The sequence below is a fragment of the Lagenorhynchus albirostris genome, chromosome 15 (assembly GCF_949774975.1).
Source record: "Lagenorhynchus albirostris chromosome 15, mLagAlb1.1, whole genome shotgun sequence".
Classification (NCBI taxonomy): domain Eukaryota; kingdom Metazoa; phylum Chordata; class Mammalia; order Artiodactyla; family Delphinidae; genus Lagenorhynchus; species Lagenorhynchus albirostris.
The window spans coordinates 58,965,827-58,982,654 of record NC_083109.1 but is presented as its reverse complement, the minus strand read 5'-3'; the positions used below and the strand labels follow the sequence as shown (position 1 = coordinate 58,982,654).

Genomic DNA, 16,828 nt, shown 5'->3' with positions numbered 1-16,828 from the left:
TCCCTGATTTAGACAAGAGTAAACAGGATAAGAGTTTAATCAATAAGTGTCCCCAGCCCGAGTGCTCCCCCCATGTTCAGCATCGGTAAACCACAGGCTGCTCTAGTTCTAGACACCATGCTTTTACTGGAATCATGTGAAGTATATCTTTTTCTAATGATTTTTAAAAAAATTTTTATTGGAACATAGTTGCTTTACAGTGTTGTGTTAGTTTCTGCTGTACAGTAAATTGAATCAGTTATATGTATACATATCCCCTTTTTTGGATTTCCTTCCCAGATCATTGAGTAGAGTTCCCTGTGCTATACAGTAGGTTCTCATTAGTTATCTATTTTATACATAGTGTTGTATATATCTAATTATTTTTTAATTGAAGTATATTTGATTTACAATGTTGTGTTAGTTCGAGGTGTACAGCAAAGTAATTCAGTTATACATACATATATATCTATTTTTTTCAGATTCATTTCCCTTATAGGTTATTACAAAATACTGAATGTAGTTCCCTGTGCTACACAGTAGGTCCTTGTTTATTTATTTTATATGTAGTAGTGTGTATGTGTTAATCCCAAACTTTTAATTTATCTCTCCTCCCGACCCCTTTCCCCTTTGGTAACCATAAGTTTGCTTTCTTTGTCTGTGGGTTTATTCCTGTTTTGTATATAAGTTCATTTGTATCAAATTTATTTAGATTCCACATATAAGCAATATCATATATTTGTCTTTCTCTGTCTGACTTACTTAACTTAGTATAATAATCTCTAGGTCCATCCATGTTGCTGCAAATGGCATATTTCATTCTTTTTCATGGCTGAGTAGTATTCCATCTTATAAATGTACCACATCTTCTTTATCCATTCATCTGTCAGTGGACGTTTATGTTGCTTCCATGTCTTGGCTATTGTGAATAGTGCTGCAGTGAACATAGGGGTGCATGTATCTTTTCAAATTATGACTTTCGGCCAGGAGTGGCATTGCAGGATCATATGGTAGCTCTAGTTTTAGTTTTTTAAGGAGCCTCCATATCTTTTGAGAAAGGTGCACCTTCCTCTAAATCATCTGGTTGCAGCTCTGCCCCCACCCATTTCCCCGCTGGATTCTTCCATCACAAATCATATCATCTAAGCATTTCATTCATAAATTCTTCAGAATGTATCTCTGTGATGTGAACTTTCTGAAATAACTACATTTTCTTTTAATCACCACTTTCACATCACACCTACAAGAAGTTCATGGTTCTGTAATATCCTCTCAAATCCCATCTTCCCACCCGACCCCGTTTGTTTTCTAAATGTGTTTAATGGTTCAAATCAAGAGACAAAGTCTGTACATTGCATTTGGCTGGTATTTCTCTTAAATCCCTTGTAAGCTATAACGATTCTCTCTTTTACTTCCTTGCCTTTTAGTCGCTGCAGAGAGTGTGAGATCCTTGCTCCTAAGCATTGATTTGCTGCCTCTTAAACAGCCTTCAGCAGAAAGTGGAGGGCTGGGCTGGGGGGTAGAGTGGGCAGGGAATGGTGAGGGCTTGGCCCAGCCTCCAGGCCTTGTGGAGAGCCTGGTATTTCCACCTTACTGGTTACCTAAAAAGAAATAAAATCAGGCCTAGGTAGAAAAGGGAGGCACATTGATGATGGCAGAAACGAAATATATTCATTTTCCCATTTGTCACAAATGCTGTCAATCCCACCTTCAAAACACGTCTGGAATCTGCCCTTTCTCTCTTGCAATGGATTGGAGGATACGAGGGAGGAAGCGGGGAGGGGGGCGCTGGGTGGGAGGCTTCCACAGTCCAGGTGAGAGCTGATGGTGGCCTGGGCCAGGGTGGTGGCTTTAGGTGAAGAGGGAACAGATTCCAGGCGTGTTCTGGAGGTAGGACTGTTTGGGTGCAGTGGCTGTGTGGACACGGAGGGCGGGAGATGTCCAGGGTGCTTTGGATGGCAGGCTCCTTTCTCTCTGGGGAAAGCAGCCTTCTTGCCTCAAGCTCATGTACGCAGACCCCTCCTTCAAGCTCCCAGCTGAAGCTGGGGAGATGACACACACCAAAATGAGGGTAACTCGCTCCTCAGCATGGACCACCAGCACCCCATCTCAGCCTTCCAAAGAGAACGAGCCAACTCGTTGGAAGGAGAGAGGGTGGGACAAGGGCACGGATGCCAGAATCACCCTCTTCCCAAGCGCCATGAGCTTGGAAAGCTCAATACCTCTCCGAGCCTTAGTTTCCCCATCTGAGCAATGGGAATGTCCATTCCCACCTGGCTGGGCATTGTGAGGAAGTAAATGGTGAGCTGCTCTGAAGTGGTGGTCTTGAGGAAGAGAGCCCACCTGGCCCCAAGAGAGTCAGGAGGATGTGAGGAGTGGCTGTAGGGAGGCTGAGCATTATGGGAGCGTGGTCTGCAGCTGACCAGGGTATGGGGCCGAGCACATCACAACTGGTCCTTGATCCCCACTGGGGTCAGCCTCTGAGCACCCTGGCACAGGTGGCCCAACAAGGAGGGACTGGGGGTACTCTCTGTGGTTCTAAACAATCCCCAGACTGGCCTGTACCAAGCCTTGGGCCATTTTCTTTATTTTCCTTTTCTACATTGATGCTGATCATCCTGCATTAATGAAGAGACAGCTTAGAAGATGGCTAAGGGCGTGGATTCAAATCCTCACTCAGCCGTCTAACTGCTGCGTGATCTTAGGCAATTTCCTTCGTCGTCTGGGACTCAGTTTGCTCATCTGTAAAACGAGCATAATCATACAAATCTCATAACAAGCTTATTGTGAGGATTAAATGATGTTAAGTAATTTTCCTAAGGGTGAGTTAATACTTGTAAAGTGCTTAGAACCGTACCCAGCACAAGTAAATGGGAGTCTCTTCCCCCTGCACCCTGCTTCTTTTCGACATGACCTCTGTAGTCTTTGACAGTTTTCTTGATTTATGGATGACATGTCCCAGATTCATCTCATGCATTTTCTACCTGGAATCAGCTGTTTCTCAGAGGAGCGCTGTTCCTTTTGGCAATAAATGGGAGTTAGGAATCACAATCTAGACATTAGGGATGTTCATTCCCACTGGGTTATCACTGCATCTAGGCTTAAAGCTGGAGGCAATGATAATTATCATTCACATTTAAGATTACAAGGTTTTCAGTTAACTTATTTGATTTTATGTATCTCTTTTTTTATTTTTACACAGAAAATCTTTGTTCCTAACAATATTAATCCAATTTCTTATCTTCTTTATCCTATATTATAAAGCAGACAGTTTCAACCTAATAATACCGATATAATCACTACCTGTAAGATAACTGAGCACTGTTGAAGATTTCGTTGTGCTTCTGTTTCTTTGTGATTCTGTGGTCCTTAGGTTAAAGCCCATTAGGGATGTACAATCAAAATGCTGTTTTAAAGTCACTTCCAATAATCCTTCTTAGTGTGTTTGCCAAGTTGACATTTAGTCAGGTTTACTCATTTCTGTTGGGTATTTTTATTTTAAGGGATTGCTTTTTTTGTCTTGGCTTTACAGTTTTGTAAGTTTGCATTTACAAACTACTCTAAAACCAGATACACTCAGTGAAATCCAGCTTCCACATCTTTCCCTTTGGCTAATTACCTCTCTCCACATAGGTAACAACTTTTGTTAGCTTCTGCTTTATCTTTCCATCGTTTCTTTTTGAAAATATAAGCAAATGTATACACACCCCACACATATTCAGAAGATAGAATACTTTGCATATACAGTTCTGCTCCTTGGATTCTATTTTTGCTTTTTTCACTTAATCATACATCCTGGAGATCACTCCAGTGCAGGATTAAGACAGCATCTTTGGGGGGCTTCCCTGGTGGCGCAGTGGTTGAGAGTCCGCCTGCTGATGCAGGGGACACGGGTTCGTGCCCCGGTCCGGGAAGATCCCACATACCGCGGAGCGGCTGGGCCCGTGAACCATGGCCGCTGAGCCTGCGCATCAGGAGCCTGTGCTCCGCAACGGGAGAGGCCACAACAGTGAGAGGCCCGCGTACCGCAAAAAAAAAAAAAAAAAAAAGAGCATCTTTGTTCCTTTTCACAGCTGTGTAGCGCTCTCTTCTGTGGATGTCCATTTTATTCAACCAGTTTCCTCTTGGTACACGTTGGTATTGTTTCCAGTCTTTGCTGATACTATTAGTGCTGCAATGGCAACAACAAAACCTTGTGCATACATGGATTTGTATTTTGGGGACAGATTTGTAGATACTCTCATGGGATTAAAAAAAAAAACTGTCTCTTAAGACTTTAATTTTTTGAAGCAGTTTCAGGTTCACAGCGAAACTGAGAGGACCTCGTGGGATTTTCAGTCATAACTGTGATACATGTTACCCAGGAGTTCACGGTGCTATGGGCGCGCATAACAGCTGTGCTCGTGTGTGGGTGGAGGTGCCACTTACTGAGACAGGAAGCACCGGCGGGCTCCTTTTAACCTTGCGCTATGTGGTTTAACAAGTGAGCTAGGCCTTGTGCATGGTGGCGGGAGCAGGATTCCGGGTGTGGGAACTGAGGCTGAGGCATGGAGGAGCATGCAGACAGCAGCGAAGCCCCAGTCTCATCTGATTGGGCGGCCCCAGACCGTTCTGGGACAAGGGGGCAGGGTGGGTCTGGCACACCTGGCACTCCGAACTCCAGCTCCTTCTGAAGGGACTGTCTGTATCTCCCAGGCAGGAAGCAGGTCGGGGAGGGGACCAATGTCCACCACTGCTGACTGCAGTCCCCTCTGAACCCCAGCTGGGATAAGTGATCCCCCTGCAGACCAGGGGAAGGCAGACTGAACCTGCACCAGACTTGGGAGACACACTGACCTGGGTTCAAATCCCAGCTCTGCTTTGTGACCTTGGACAAGTTGCTTAACCTCTCTGAGCCTGTTTCCTCCTCTGTCCAATGGGGATGAGGCAGGACCTGCCTCCCTCTGGTGAGGACACTGTGGGAGTGTGCATGTGAAGTGCCTGGCTGGGGCCTGGCACATAGTAGGTGCTCCCCACTGAAGAACAGCCTCCCCTACTGCTCTGTGGCAGGGCTGGGGCTTGGCCTTTGGGAGCCCTTGTTCCTACCTTCTCTGAGCTGGAGCAGCTAGAGAAACCCACTCACTTGTAGATAGTGGAGGAACCCATGGGCACGGGAGTCAGATGGCTGAGGTTCAAATCCTGGCCTTGGCATTTTCTCTCTGGCTGACTTTTTCACCTCTCTGATCCTCAGTTTCCCCATCTGTCAAATGGGGGTGATGAGACCACCTGCCTCACAGCAGTGTTGGGAGAAAGAATCGATCTCAGACATTTAAATTGCTCAGTCCAGTGCTGGGCGTGTAGTAAGTGCTGACTAATGTCACAAGAACCATGATTGGTCTGGGCATCCCACAGGGGGGCATACTGTCTGTGGTCAGCTGGACAGGCCAGAGCCTGAGGGGCACCAGGGCAGGGGGCAGGGGGTGTGCAGGCTTTGCAGCCCCTGAGCAGGCAGGCACATAGGCCCTGGTAAAGGAACATATTTTTAAGAAAGGAAACTCAGGACTCTCATACAAATATAAAATCTTTGAACATATGTCAAAGATTTTATTTGACTCATGAATTTATGAGGGAACTAGTAAGATGTTACAGCCAATTCAAAGGAGGATTAAAAAGCGCACGCACACACAAACGCAGGCAATTAGGAGTGCTGAAATGAACTTACAAATAGGTGCAACACTGGTCAGTGTGCCAGGGCAGAGATCAATTGTGTCTCTACCGGATGCAAGTAACTTGCATTTCTGTGGAGGAGAATAATTTGCATTACAGTCGCTTTTCTACATCGTGTGAAATACCTTGAAGATGATGAAAGGCTAAGATAACCCAGAAGGGTGCACTAGGCAAGACACCAGTCATCTTTTTTGCCCATTTCAAAGCCTTTCAAAATTTTACACACACACACACACACACACACACACACACACAGTCACAATCACTAACAAATGCAGTCATTCACACACATCCACATCACCTACAAGCCTCACACTGTGTGTGTGTCTTGTGTATCTCGCTGACTCTCGCTCTTTTGCACTGATGGTGGTGCAGGCTCCCACCTCCATGCCTTTGCTCAAGGTGCTCCCCTGCTAAGCACACATCCCCGTCAGTCCTCTGCCCACCCACATCTTGCCCATCTCTCAAAGCTCCCAAGGAATGCCTCTCTGAGCAGGAATCCCTCTTCCCCCTCCACCCTGGTCCTTATTTCCCTCTGTCTTCCATGTACTTCCACTCAGGCATCTGTGTAGGGTAGAAGGAGCGTGGATTCCAGAATCGTTCAGTCTGGGTCTGAATCCCAGCTGTGGCACTTCCCCGCCGCGTGACTGTAGGCAAGTCACAGCATCTCTCTGAACCTCTGTCTCCCCACCTATGAAGTGGGATGATAACAGAACCAACCTCATGGGTTGTTTTTGTTTGTTTGTTTTTTTGATGTGGACCGTTTTTAAAGTCTTTATCGAATTTGTTACAGTATTGCTTCTGTTTTATGTTTTGGGTTTTTGGCTGCGAGACATGTGGGATCTTAGCTCCCCAACCAGGGGTCGAACCCGCACCCCCTGCATTAGAAGGCAACGTCTTAACCACTGGACCGCCAGGGAAGTTCCCCCTCGTGGGTTGTCTTTGTTTTGACAATTGAATTAGCAGAGGCAGGGAATGTGCTTGGCGGAGGATCGGAACACACAGTAAACACTCAATAGAGGTCAGCTGTCATTGCTGCTGTGAAAATCAGGCTCCTATTCCCTTTGACTGGGTGGCCTGCAAAAGGCCTCTGTCAGCAGGTCAGTTGTAGGGGTGTCCCCTCCTAACAGCTGGAGTGGAGGGTCTTCCCTACCCGCCCCCACCCAGCTGCTGTCCATTTCCAGAATTGGGGTTAAGCAGAGAGGCTGCCGGGAACCCCAGCCCCGGGGTGGGTGCTGGGGCTGATGGCTGCAGCTGGGCTGAAGTCCCCTGGGCTGCGGTGATGGATGGGGGGGCCGGTCGGAAGTGGCTGCTCTGGACAGCAGCTGGCCAGACGCTGATGGATGTCCCGGGGGAGCAGGGATGCAGGGAGGATTGCAGAGACTGAGGGGCCGAGAGAGGCTAAAGCCCAGACCCTGGAAAAGCCCGCCTGGGGCTCAGCTGGAAGAGCAGACTGGTGGCCAGTGTTAGGCACAGAGGGCCCAGTGGTGGGTGGAAGGGGTGGAGGGTGGGCACTGGAGACTTGGGGCACTGTGTGTCCTGGACACTCCCTCCTAGAATCCCATCATGAAGCCTAAACACCTAAAGGTCCCATGAGCTCTGACATAAGGCTTTGGGGTTCCAGGCTATAAACCAATAGCAGTGTGATCCCAGTCAATCCTTATAACCACCTGGGCAATGGCTTAATATTTTCCCAAGTTTGCCTGTGGAGAAACAGGCTTAGAGGGGGTCAAAGGAGCCATGATCTGTGTCAGAGCAAAGCCTTTTCTACCTCCCATGAAGCCAAGGGGTCCTCCAAGTAGCACTCAAGAACCCTTCCTGTGATCACCAGTTCTAACTTGCTTGTCCAAATTCTTTCGTTCATTCATTCATTTATTTATTCACCCATCCACCAAACCCCAACTGACTTCTTCCTCCATGCCGAGCCGTGGTTGGGTCAGGGATACCCGAGTACTCAGACACAGCCCCTGACCTCACAGCGCTCAGTACCCAAGGTCAGACAGACCAAAGGCACACTATCCCAACTCAAGACCTTGGGGGTATGGGGTGGTCAGGGATGGCTTCCTGGAGGAGGTGGATCCCGAGCAGATGCCTGAAGGACAAGTCAAAGGAGGGACCCACTCTTCTCTGGGCAGGGCAGGGCAGGGAGTGGGAAGGAAAGAAGGCTTTTCAGCAGTGGGGACATTTGAGCTGTATCCTGAATGACAAATAGTGGACAGAGATACAGGCAATGTCTTCCAGCAGCAGGAATAGCACATGCAAAGGCCCAGATTTGGGAATCACCATAGGGTGAGGGGGTGCAGAGGGTGCCAGTGGATTCATATGCAGGAGCCCAGGATGGAAAAAGAAATGGTAAATGATTGGATCAGAGACAAGACAAGGCCCCAGTCTAACAGGTTTTTTGTTTTTTGGGGTTTTTTTGTGATACATTTGACATGTAATATTGTATTAGTTCCAGGCATACAACATAATGATTTGATATATGTATATATTGTAAAATGACACCACAATAAGTTTAGTTAACGTTCATCGCCTTGCATAGTTACATTTTTTTTTCTTGTGATGAGAACTTTTAAGATCTCCTCTCTTAGCAGCTTTCAACTATACAATACATTATTGTTAACTATAATCACCATGCTGTATGTTATATTCCCAGAACTTATTTATCTTATAACTGGAAATTTGTACCTTTTGACCCCCTTCACCCATTTCATGCCTCCCCAGTCCTACCTGCCCCCCTGGCCTCTGGCAATCACCAATCTGTTTTCTGTATCATTCAGCTTTTTTAGATTGCACCTATAAAGTGAGATCATACAGTAGTTTTCTTTCTTTGACTTATTTCACTCAGCATAACGCCCTCAAGATCCATCCATGTTGTAACAAATGGCAAGATCTCATTCTTTTTTATAGCTGAGTACTATTCCATTGTATATGTACACCACATTTTCTTTATCCATTCATCCATCGATGGACACTTCAGTGGTTTCCATGTCTTGGCTACCGTAAGTTTAATTTCCTTAGGATATATACCCAGGACTGGAATTGCTGGACCATATAATATTTAAATTTTTAATTTTTTGAGGAGACTCCATACTGTTTTCCATAGTGGCTGAGCCAAGTTGCATTCCCACCAGCTATGCACTAGAGTTCGCTTTCCTCCACATCCTCGCCAGCCCTTGTTATCTCTTGCCTTTTTTTTTTCTCTTGTCTTTTTGATAATAGCCATTCTGACAGATATGAGGGAAAAGGTTTTGAATGTTGTGAAGGGTGTGACTTTATCGATAGAGGACCACTGAGTATTGCATGCAGGAGAGTTACTCATGAGGTCTGTGTTTTAGAAAGAGAACCCTGGGTGGAGTTAGGAGGGTGGATTAAAGTGGAGACTGGAGGCCACTTGAAGGTCTAGGCAGTGATTCAGGAGAGAGGATGAAGGCCCAGCCCGGGCAGAGGTGGGTGGGTGGACACAATAGCATTGAGGATGCAGAGTGGACAAGGCTGCAGGCAATAATTTCCTGGGCAAATGTTACCACAGAGATGCATAGATGTCCTCCTCACCTGTTTATATGCATTTTATAAATGACATAGCATTGGGTTAAGTTTTGAGGGGTTCAGTGGCACACTTGAGGTTCCATTAGCAGGTGGTAGAGCCGGGATGGGAACCCAGGAATGCCGGTGTAGAAACCTAGTTCTCAGTCCCCTTCTGGGTGCTTTCAGCCAAGTTGCCCTTCCATACATGACCTGCAGGGGGTGGCAGAGAGCAGGGGACGCGCCAAGGAGGCCGAGAGGACCCCGTCAGAGGCGGCTGGGCCAGCTGCGTCGGGGTTGGAAGCAGGGGACTGGGCAGTTCCCGGGGAGTCAGCTCTTACCCCCAGTTTACAGAGGAGGACCCCCAGGCCCACAGAGCAGGAAGGGCTCTCCCAAGGGGTAGATCAGCCTCTCAGGATACTCCCCAGTCCAGTGCTCCTGCTGGGGAACCTGAGCTGCATTTCCCAGGGCACCAGGGGAACCTTAGAGGTCAAGAGTGGGGTCCAGGACTCCCAGACTTTCCTTCAGGAGTAGCCCCCCGGGTTTCACCACTGCCCAGCCCAGCCCCGCTGGAGGCAGGGGGATGATGAAGATGAGCCTCAGGATGTGGTCCGGGGAGTAAGCCAAGACTCCCTTAAAGACATGTTCAGGCTTCTCCCAGTGGGTGGGCGCCCACCAGGCCCCGTATAAAGGGCGCTGGGGGAGGGGCGACGCCAGGTGGCGCCCTTCTGGCTGGGGCGTCCTGCGGTTCATCTCCAGACCTTTTCCATTTTCTAACTCCAGGTTTCCGGAGCAGCAGCAGCTGAAGGTCCGCGCCGTGGGATGTCTCCCTGCGGGTGGGTGGGACCCCGTGGGTTGAGAGCGGAGGATCCAGGCTGGTATAATTTCCCCGCCTCCGTGGCCTGGGTGTCTTCCTGCTGCTAGCAGTTATCTTTAGCAAGCCAGCTCAGGGGTGGCTGGGGAGGGAGGTGAGAAGTGGGTTCAAACCCAGCAGCTGCCACTCACAGCGTGTGACCTGGGGCTCCATTCGCCTCTCTGAGCCTCTTCTGTAAATTGGGGAGGCTGAGCCCCATTTTGCCAGAAAGCACCCTTTTATGTGAAATAAAAATACCCCACATAGGCCTGGCACACAGAGGGGGCTCTGTCTCTCTCTGGCAAATCCCATATGGCCAGCTGGAGCCTGCAGTGGTGAAGCCAGGATTAGGGCTTTGCTGATAGAAAGTTAAAATATATATATATCATATATATATATATGATAGTTTTTTTTAATTTGGAGGAGAGATGAATTTCCCACACAAAAGAATTCCAAATTAATTACCTCGATCAGCCAGGTGATCAAGGTCACCACCAACCATGATAGGTCATCTTCAGGGCATGTACCCTTGATATGATGGTGATGAAAATGGCCTTTCACCTCTGGGGTCTTCCTCCCAAAATACACAACCCACACGGCATGCGGGATCTGAGTTCCCTGACCAGGGATCCAACCTGTGTCCCCTGCAGTAGAAGTGGAGTCTTAACCGCTGGACGGCCAGGGAAGTCCGTCGGCCAGGGAAGTCCCACAACCCCATTCTTTTTTTTTTTTTTTAATTTATTTATTTATTTTTGGCTGTGTTGGTTCTTCGTTGCTGCACACAGGCTTTCTCTGGTTGTGGCAAGCGGGAGCTACTCTTCGTTGTGGTGTGTGGGCTTCTCATTGCGGTGGTTTCTCTTGTTGCGGATCACGGGCTCTAGGCGTGTGGGCTTCAATAGTTGTGGCACGTGGGCTCAGTAGTTGTGGCTCGCGGGCTCTAGAGCACAGGCTCAGTAGTTGTGGCGCACGGGCTTAGTTGCTCCGCGGCATGTGGGATCTTCCCGGACCAGGGCTCGAACCCATGTCCCCTGCATTGGCAGGTGGGTTCTTAACCACTGTGCCACCAGGGAAGCCCCCACAACCCCATTCTAATCATGAGAAAACCATCAGACAAATCCCAGTTGAGGGACTTGATAAACATTCCTGAAAAGTGTCAAGGTGATCAAAAGCCAGGAAAGTCTGAGAAACTGTCACAGTCCAGAGGAACCTACATGTAATGTGGTGTCCTGGATGGGATCCTGGAACAGAAAAAAGACTTTAGGAAAAAAACTAAGGAAATCTGAATAAAGCACAGACCTTAGTAAATAATAAGGTATCAATGTTAATAACAGGGGACGTTGGATATGAGTATATGGAATTCTCTGTGCTCCTTTCACAATTTTTCTCTAAATCTAAAACTATTCTAAAATTTAAAGTTTATTTTAAAAAATTGAGGTTGGACATGAGATGGCTAACTTTTTATTTTACCTAATGAAGACATTAAAAACCTCACCAACGATCTCCCCTCCCCTATTGTTTCATAGAAGAAAGGAGGTTCATAAGAGCAGGAAGGCCTCCATCTCAGAATGGACAAGAGTTGAAATGGAGTTAGTCCAGGTTAATGAAGAATTCAGACTCTTTGTATTTCTCATTTTGCCCAGGACGCATGAGAAGTTGGGGCCTGGAGAATGTGGGCAGGGGGAGAAATGGTAGAAGAAAACCATAGCTGAGAACACCAGACGCTGGACCAAAGCTGATGTGTGACTTATAGTGTAAGGGTCTTGGGGGGAGTGATGGGTGGCAGGGTTGGCAGGCGATGGGGCTTCCAGGCCAGTAGGGTGACCAGCCATCCCGCTTGCCTAGGACTGAGGGGTTTCCTGGGCCCTGTACCTTCAGTTTTAAAACTGGGACAGTCCTGGGCAAGCTGGATGGTGGGTCACCCTAACCCAGCAGGTGGGCCGGGGGATGGGAGAGAGCACAGTCCTGTCCTGAGGGGACAGCACATCTCTCAGCAGCTGTCTAAACTCCTGGAAAGGGAAAGACAGGCCCTGTGTGGCTTGATCTTGTGATTTTTTATTATTTTTTTCAAGAGAAGCTAGAAATCCTTTTTTTTTTTTAACACAAAAAACCCTGAAGTTTCAAATGTTTGCAGCTAATTCAAGCAACTATGAAATGCTTTTCAGGCCAAACCAGAGTGCATTTCATGTTGGCCCCCAGGCCGCCAGTCTGGGGCCTCTGAGAACACCTCTGATTTGGAGCCTTGAGCTGGTCCCTTGGCTCCTCTGAGCCTCGGTTTCCCTGACTGTGAAATGGGAAAAATTTTGCCTCCTCCAGGGCTGTTTGATCTGTCTGCAAGTCAGGTGCTCAGGCTGGCACATAGGAAGCTCTCGATCAATGGAAGTTACCAAGAAAACAGTCTAGTGGCAACGATGGAAATGTCCATCAATGGATGAACAGACGCATAGAATGTGGTCTGTCCATACAATGGAATATTATTCAGCCTTAAAGAGGAATGCAGACATTCCTGTTACAGACACGGATGAATCTTGAAAACATTATGCGAAGTGAAAGAAGCTAGTCACCAAAGACCAGAGACTGTATGATTCCATTTACATGAAACATTCAGAATAGGCAAGTCCATAAAGACAGAAATTAGTGGTTGTCAGGGGCTTGGAGAGTTGGGGGAGGAAAACGAGGGTGGGGTGGGGTGATTGCCAATGGTTTTGGGAAGGGTGATGAGAATGTTCTCAATTGTGAGAATGGTTGCACAGTTCTAGGAATATGCTAAAAGCCATTGAACTGTATGCTGTGAGAGAGTGAATTGTATGGTATGTGCATTCTATCTCAGCTGGTCCTCTTTCTGGCCCCGCCCCAGCTCCCTATGTAACCTTGAGCATGGTATTCCCCTCACCCCCGGGCCCCCAGTTCCGGCCTGGAGAACACAGATGCTGAATCAGGTACGTTCTGAGGCTGCATCCAGCTCTGACAGCTTATGATTTTATTATGACAGATGGTTACATATTCACCAGGGCCACCTGCCCACTGAGACCCGGGATAATACAGGCCAAAGGTGGCCCATCAGCTCGGAAACCTGTGATTCTGCGCATGCCTGACAGACCACGGGGACGGGAAGGAGTCAAGCGGACCCCGGTGGAAACCCACAGATGTTTGCAGTTGATGACAGACATGTCAACAGATGGAACGAAAGAATTTGCCAGCAGCTGTTGCCTGTTTACCAAAACTCCCTCAATGAACCTCACCTTCAGCTCTTGGGGGCGGCTGCTTGGACCCCAAGTCAGGGATGCCCTGTTCTGATGGCCACTCACCTGCTGTGTGGCCCGGGGAAAGTCCCTTGGCCTCTCTGAGCTTCAGATTCTGCATGTGTGAAAGGGAGGTGGTAACGCCTCCCTCCTAGGATGGTGCCGAAGATTCAAGGTGATAACGTCTAGAGCCCTTGGCGTCGGGTCAGCACCAGGTAGGTGCCCAGTCTGTGGTAGCTGTTCTGATTCTTTAACCTCTCTCGGCCTCCGTTTCCCCATCTGTAATCGGACACGGTTTATCTAGATTAGTGGTTCTCAACTGGTGGGGGTGGTGATTGTAACCCCGAAGACTTGGATGGCTATTGCAGCTGCAGGGTGGGGAGCGCTGCCGTTATCTAGTGGGTAGAATGCAGAGATGCTGCCGACACCCTGCGGTGCATGGGACAGCCCTCCACAGCAGAGGGTTCTCCAGCCCCAGATGTCAGTATGGCTGATATTGAGAAACCCTGGACTAAGCTCATCTCTGCGTTTGCCTCCAGCTGTAGATGTTTGGGTTTGATCTGCATTGCCTTGTGCTGGGAAGGGGTCTTGAGTGTGCAGCCTTTTAACCTGGACTTGGCCTCATAGAATGGCCTTGGGCCTAGAACACTTCCTTACCAGGAACTAAAGAGGCCCCTCAGCCTCATCGCCTTGTGTGAGGATGTCTTTCCTGTTTCAGACCCAATGTGTGCCCCTTTGCCCTGCTTAAGTGTGTGTGTGCGTCACGTGGCACCTGGCCAACCCCACTGCTGTACCCATTCCCTGTGGGGAGGGAATGGGGTCCTTTGTTCTGCGACAGAGGAGGGGTGCGTGTATCGGTTGCCAGGAGGAACCCGCTGCTATGGGGGCCGTATATATTTATTATTATGCAGTGTATTGTCTTTCTCCCGCCTAGAGTGTCAGCTCCAGGGGTTGTGTCTGTTTTGCTGCTGGCAGGATCTTCTGTGCACAGCACAGTGCCTGGCATGTAGTAAGTGCTCACTAAATGCTTTTGGACCGAGTTTTTGACCATTGTCCTGACGTGGGGGAGAGGGGAGAGGGAAGTGGTCAGATTCGCTGATGGCAGAGGAAAGATCTCCCCCAGTCCACCCCCTCCCCTCCTTTGAAAAATCTGAGCCAGGATGGAGGGGTGTGGCTAGGCCTGGGGGCCCTCAGTGGGCTCCTCCCCGGGGGAGATGCTTGTCCCTTGGGGTCACACCAGGAAGGGAGGGGAAGCCACTGCTTCAGGTCCTTGGGGTGTGACTCACGGGTGCCCTTGGTCTTGTTCTCACCCATCACAAACCTTGTTCTGGTCTAGTGTTAAGAGCAGGTTCTCAGGAGCCAGGCAGAGTTGTGCCTCAGTTTCTTTGTCTGTACCATTGAGATAATGCTAGTGTCTCATCAGTATATTGCTGTGAAGATTCTACAAGTGAATATAGAACAGGACCTGGCATGCAGGAAGCCTGCATAAGATGCGCTGGGATTATTTGTAGAATTTCTTGCCTGTGTGTTTATGGAGGATCTCTAAATCTGGAAGAAGATTCCAAGGTTCTTTCCCATATGACCAGCACTTCCACTCCTAGGTGTGGACCCAAGAGAAGTAGAAACACACAGAAATTTGTGCAGGGAGGTTTGTAGCAGCATTATTCGTAATACCAAAAGGAGGGAACAACCCTGTCAGTCAGTCGGATGAGTAGATAAACAAAATGTGGTGTATCTGTACCACGAAATGTTACTGGTCAATAAAAAGAAATGAAGTATTTTATTTTTATTTTTTTATTGAAGTATAGTTGATTTACAATTTTGTGTTAGTTTTAGGTATACAGCAAAGTGACCTATATATATTCTATATTCTATATATATCCAATTATACTTATATATATCTATATTCTTCTTCAGATTCTTTTCCATTTTAGGTTATTACAAAATATTGAATAGAATTCCCTGTGCTATACAGTAGGTCCTTGTTGGTTATCTATTTTATATATAGTAGTATGTATCTGTTAATCCTAATTTATCCCTCCCCAAGAAATGAAGTACTGCTACGTGCTACAACATGGGTGAACCTTGACAACATTATGCTAAAGACACAAAAGGCCCCAAAGTACATGATTCCACTCATAGGAGATGTCCAGAATAGGCAAATCTATAGAGACAAAAAGATTAGTGGGTGCTTAAGGCTATGGGGAGTGGGCACAAGGAACAGGGAGGTGATAATAAAACGTACGGGGTTTCTTTCTGAGGTGATGAAAATGTTCTAAAATGGACTGTGTGATGGTTGCACGACTCTGAATATACTAAAAATCACTGAAATGTACACTCAGTGGGTGAACTGTATGGTATGTGAATCATATCTCAGCTATTAGGAAAAGAAAAGGCTTCCAAGGCTCTTGGCTGAGCCAGACCCATTTTTCAGGGTATTTCTTTAAAAGTCACACACTTAGCCTCCAGGGGGCCGTGTCCAGCTGGTGATAAATCCGCATTTTTATTTCTGTTCTGCTCTGCAGTGACCCAGGTTCCTTTATCTGCCTTGCTCACATCTGTCGCCAGCATTTCACGTGTATATCACCTGCTTTCTCACACTCACCGTAGCTGTCTGGGTCCCTCGGCTGTGTCGTCATCTGCCTCCAGGCTGTCTGGCTATCTGTCCATCCGTCAGCGTCAGTCCCTCATTCCAGCTCCGTTTACTCTTTCAAAGGGGCTCCTGGGGATGGGGGATCAGGCAGGGCCAAGGCAGGAGGCCATACAAGTGAATAAAATGACCAGTTACACAAATGCTAGGAGAGCCGGAGGCCTGGGAAAGCAGTCCTGGGGCAGGAAGGTGGTTGCAGACCCGTGTCCTTGGCCCAGAGGTCACAGTGTGGGTCAGCCCGCCTGCTCCTGCCCAACTGTGCGGAAGCCAAGAGTCGATGATGAAGGAGGAGGTCGGGTGCAGAGGGAAGCTCATGCACCCTGGAGATGCACTGGGTTCGAATCCTACCCCTGTCAGCCCCCGACTGTGGACTCTGGGCAAATGGCCTCCCTTATCCAAGCCTCAGTTTCCTCCTCTGTAAAACAGGGCTAACAATAGCATGTAGCTCATAGGTTTGTCGTAAAAAAAACTAAAGGCAGTGATGTGTTCTAAACACTTGGCACGTGGTGGAGTGTGGATTGCGATCAGCTGGAATGCTGCGTGTAAGGCTCTGGAGTTCCAGCCCCGAGGTAATTCTGGCCAGCTGTGTGACCCTGGGCAAAGCCCTCAACCTCTCTGAGCCCTGTTTCTGCATCTGGGGAGATAAAACAGTTCTGCCCATTTCATGAGGGTGGAGGTGAGGACTCAGCACTATAGGCACCTAGTGGGCCTGGCTCTTCTGGGTATCATGACCTGGTTCTCTCCCTCCACAAGGGACAAGGGTCCAGGCTGCCCACCCCAAACCAGCTCTGTCCTCTCTGGTCTTGCTTCCTTCCTCCGTGGCAGCATCTTGCCAGTGAGCCGACTTGAATACAGCCAAGCTGTGTGGAGGGGAGA

At 48.2% G+C, this 16,828-nt stretch overlaps 1 protein-coding gene across 2 annotated transcripts in view; it reads left to right on the top strand.

The window, feature by feature from the left end:
* LITAF (lipopolysaccharide induced TNF factor) overlaps positions 1 to 16,828 on the top strand; it is a 111,804-nt gene that overhangs the window by 19,655 nt on the left and 75,321 nt on the right. For both annotated transcript variants that reach the window (XM_060123175.1, XM_060123174.1), the window contains exon 4: positions 13,053 to 13,517. The gene's annotated coding sequence lies outside the window, so the exon portion shown is untranslated. The remainder of the gene's footprint in view (positions 1 to 13,052; positions 13,518 to 16,828) is intronic.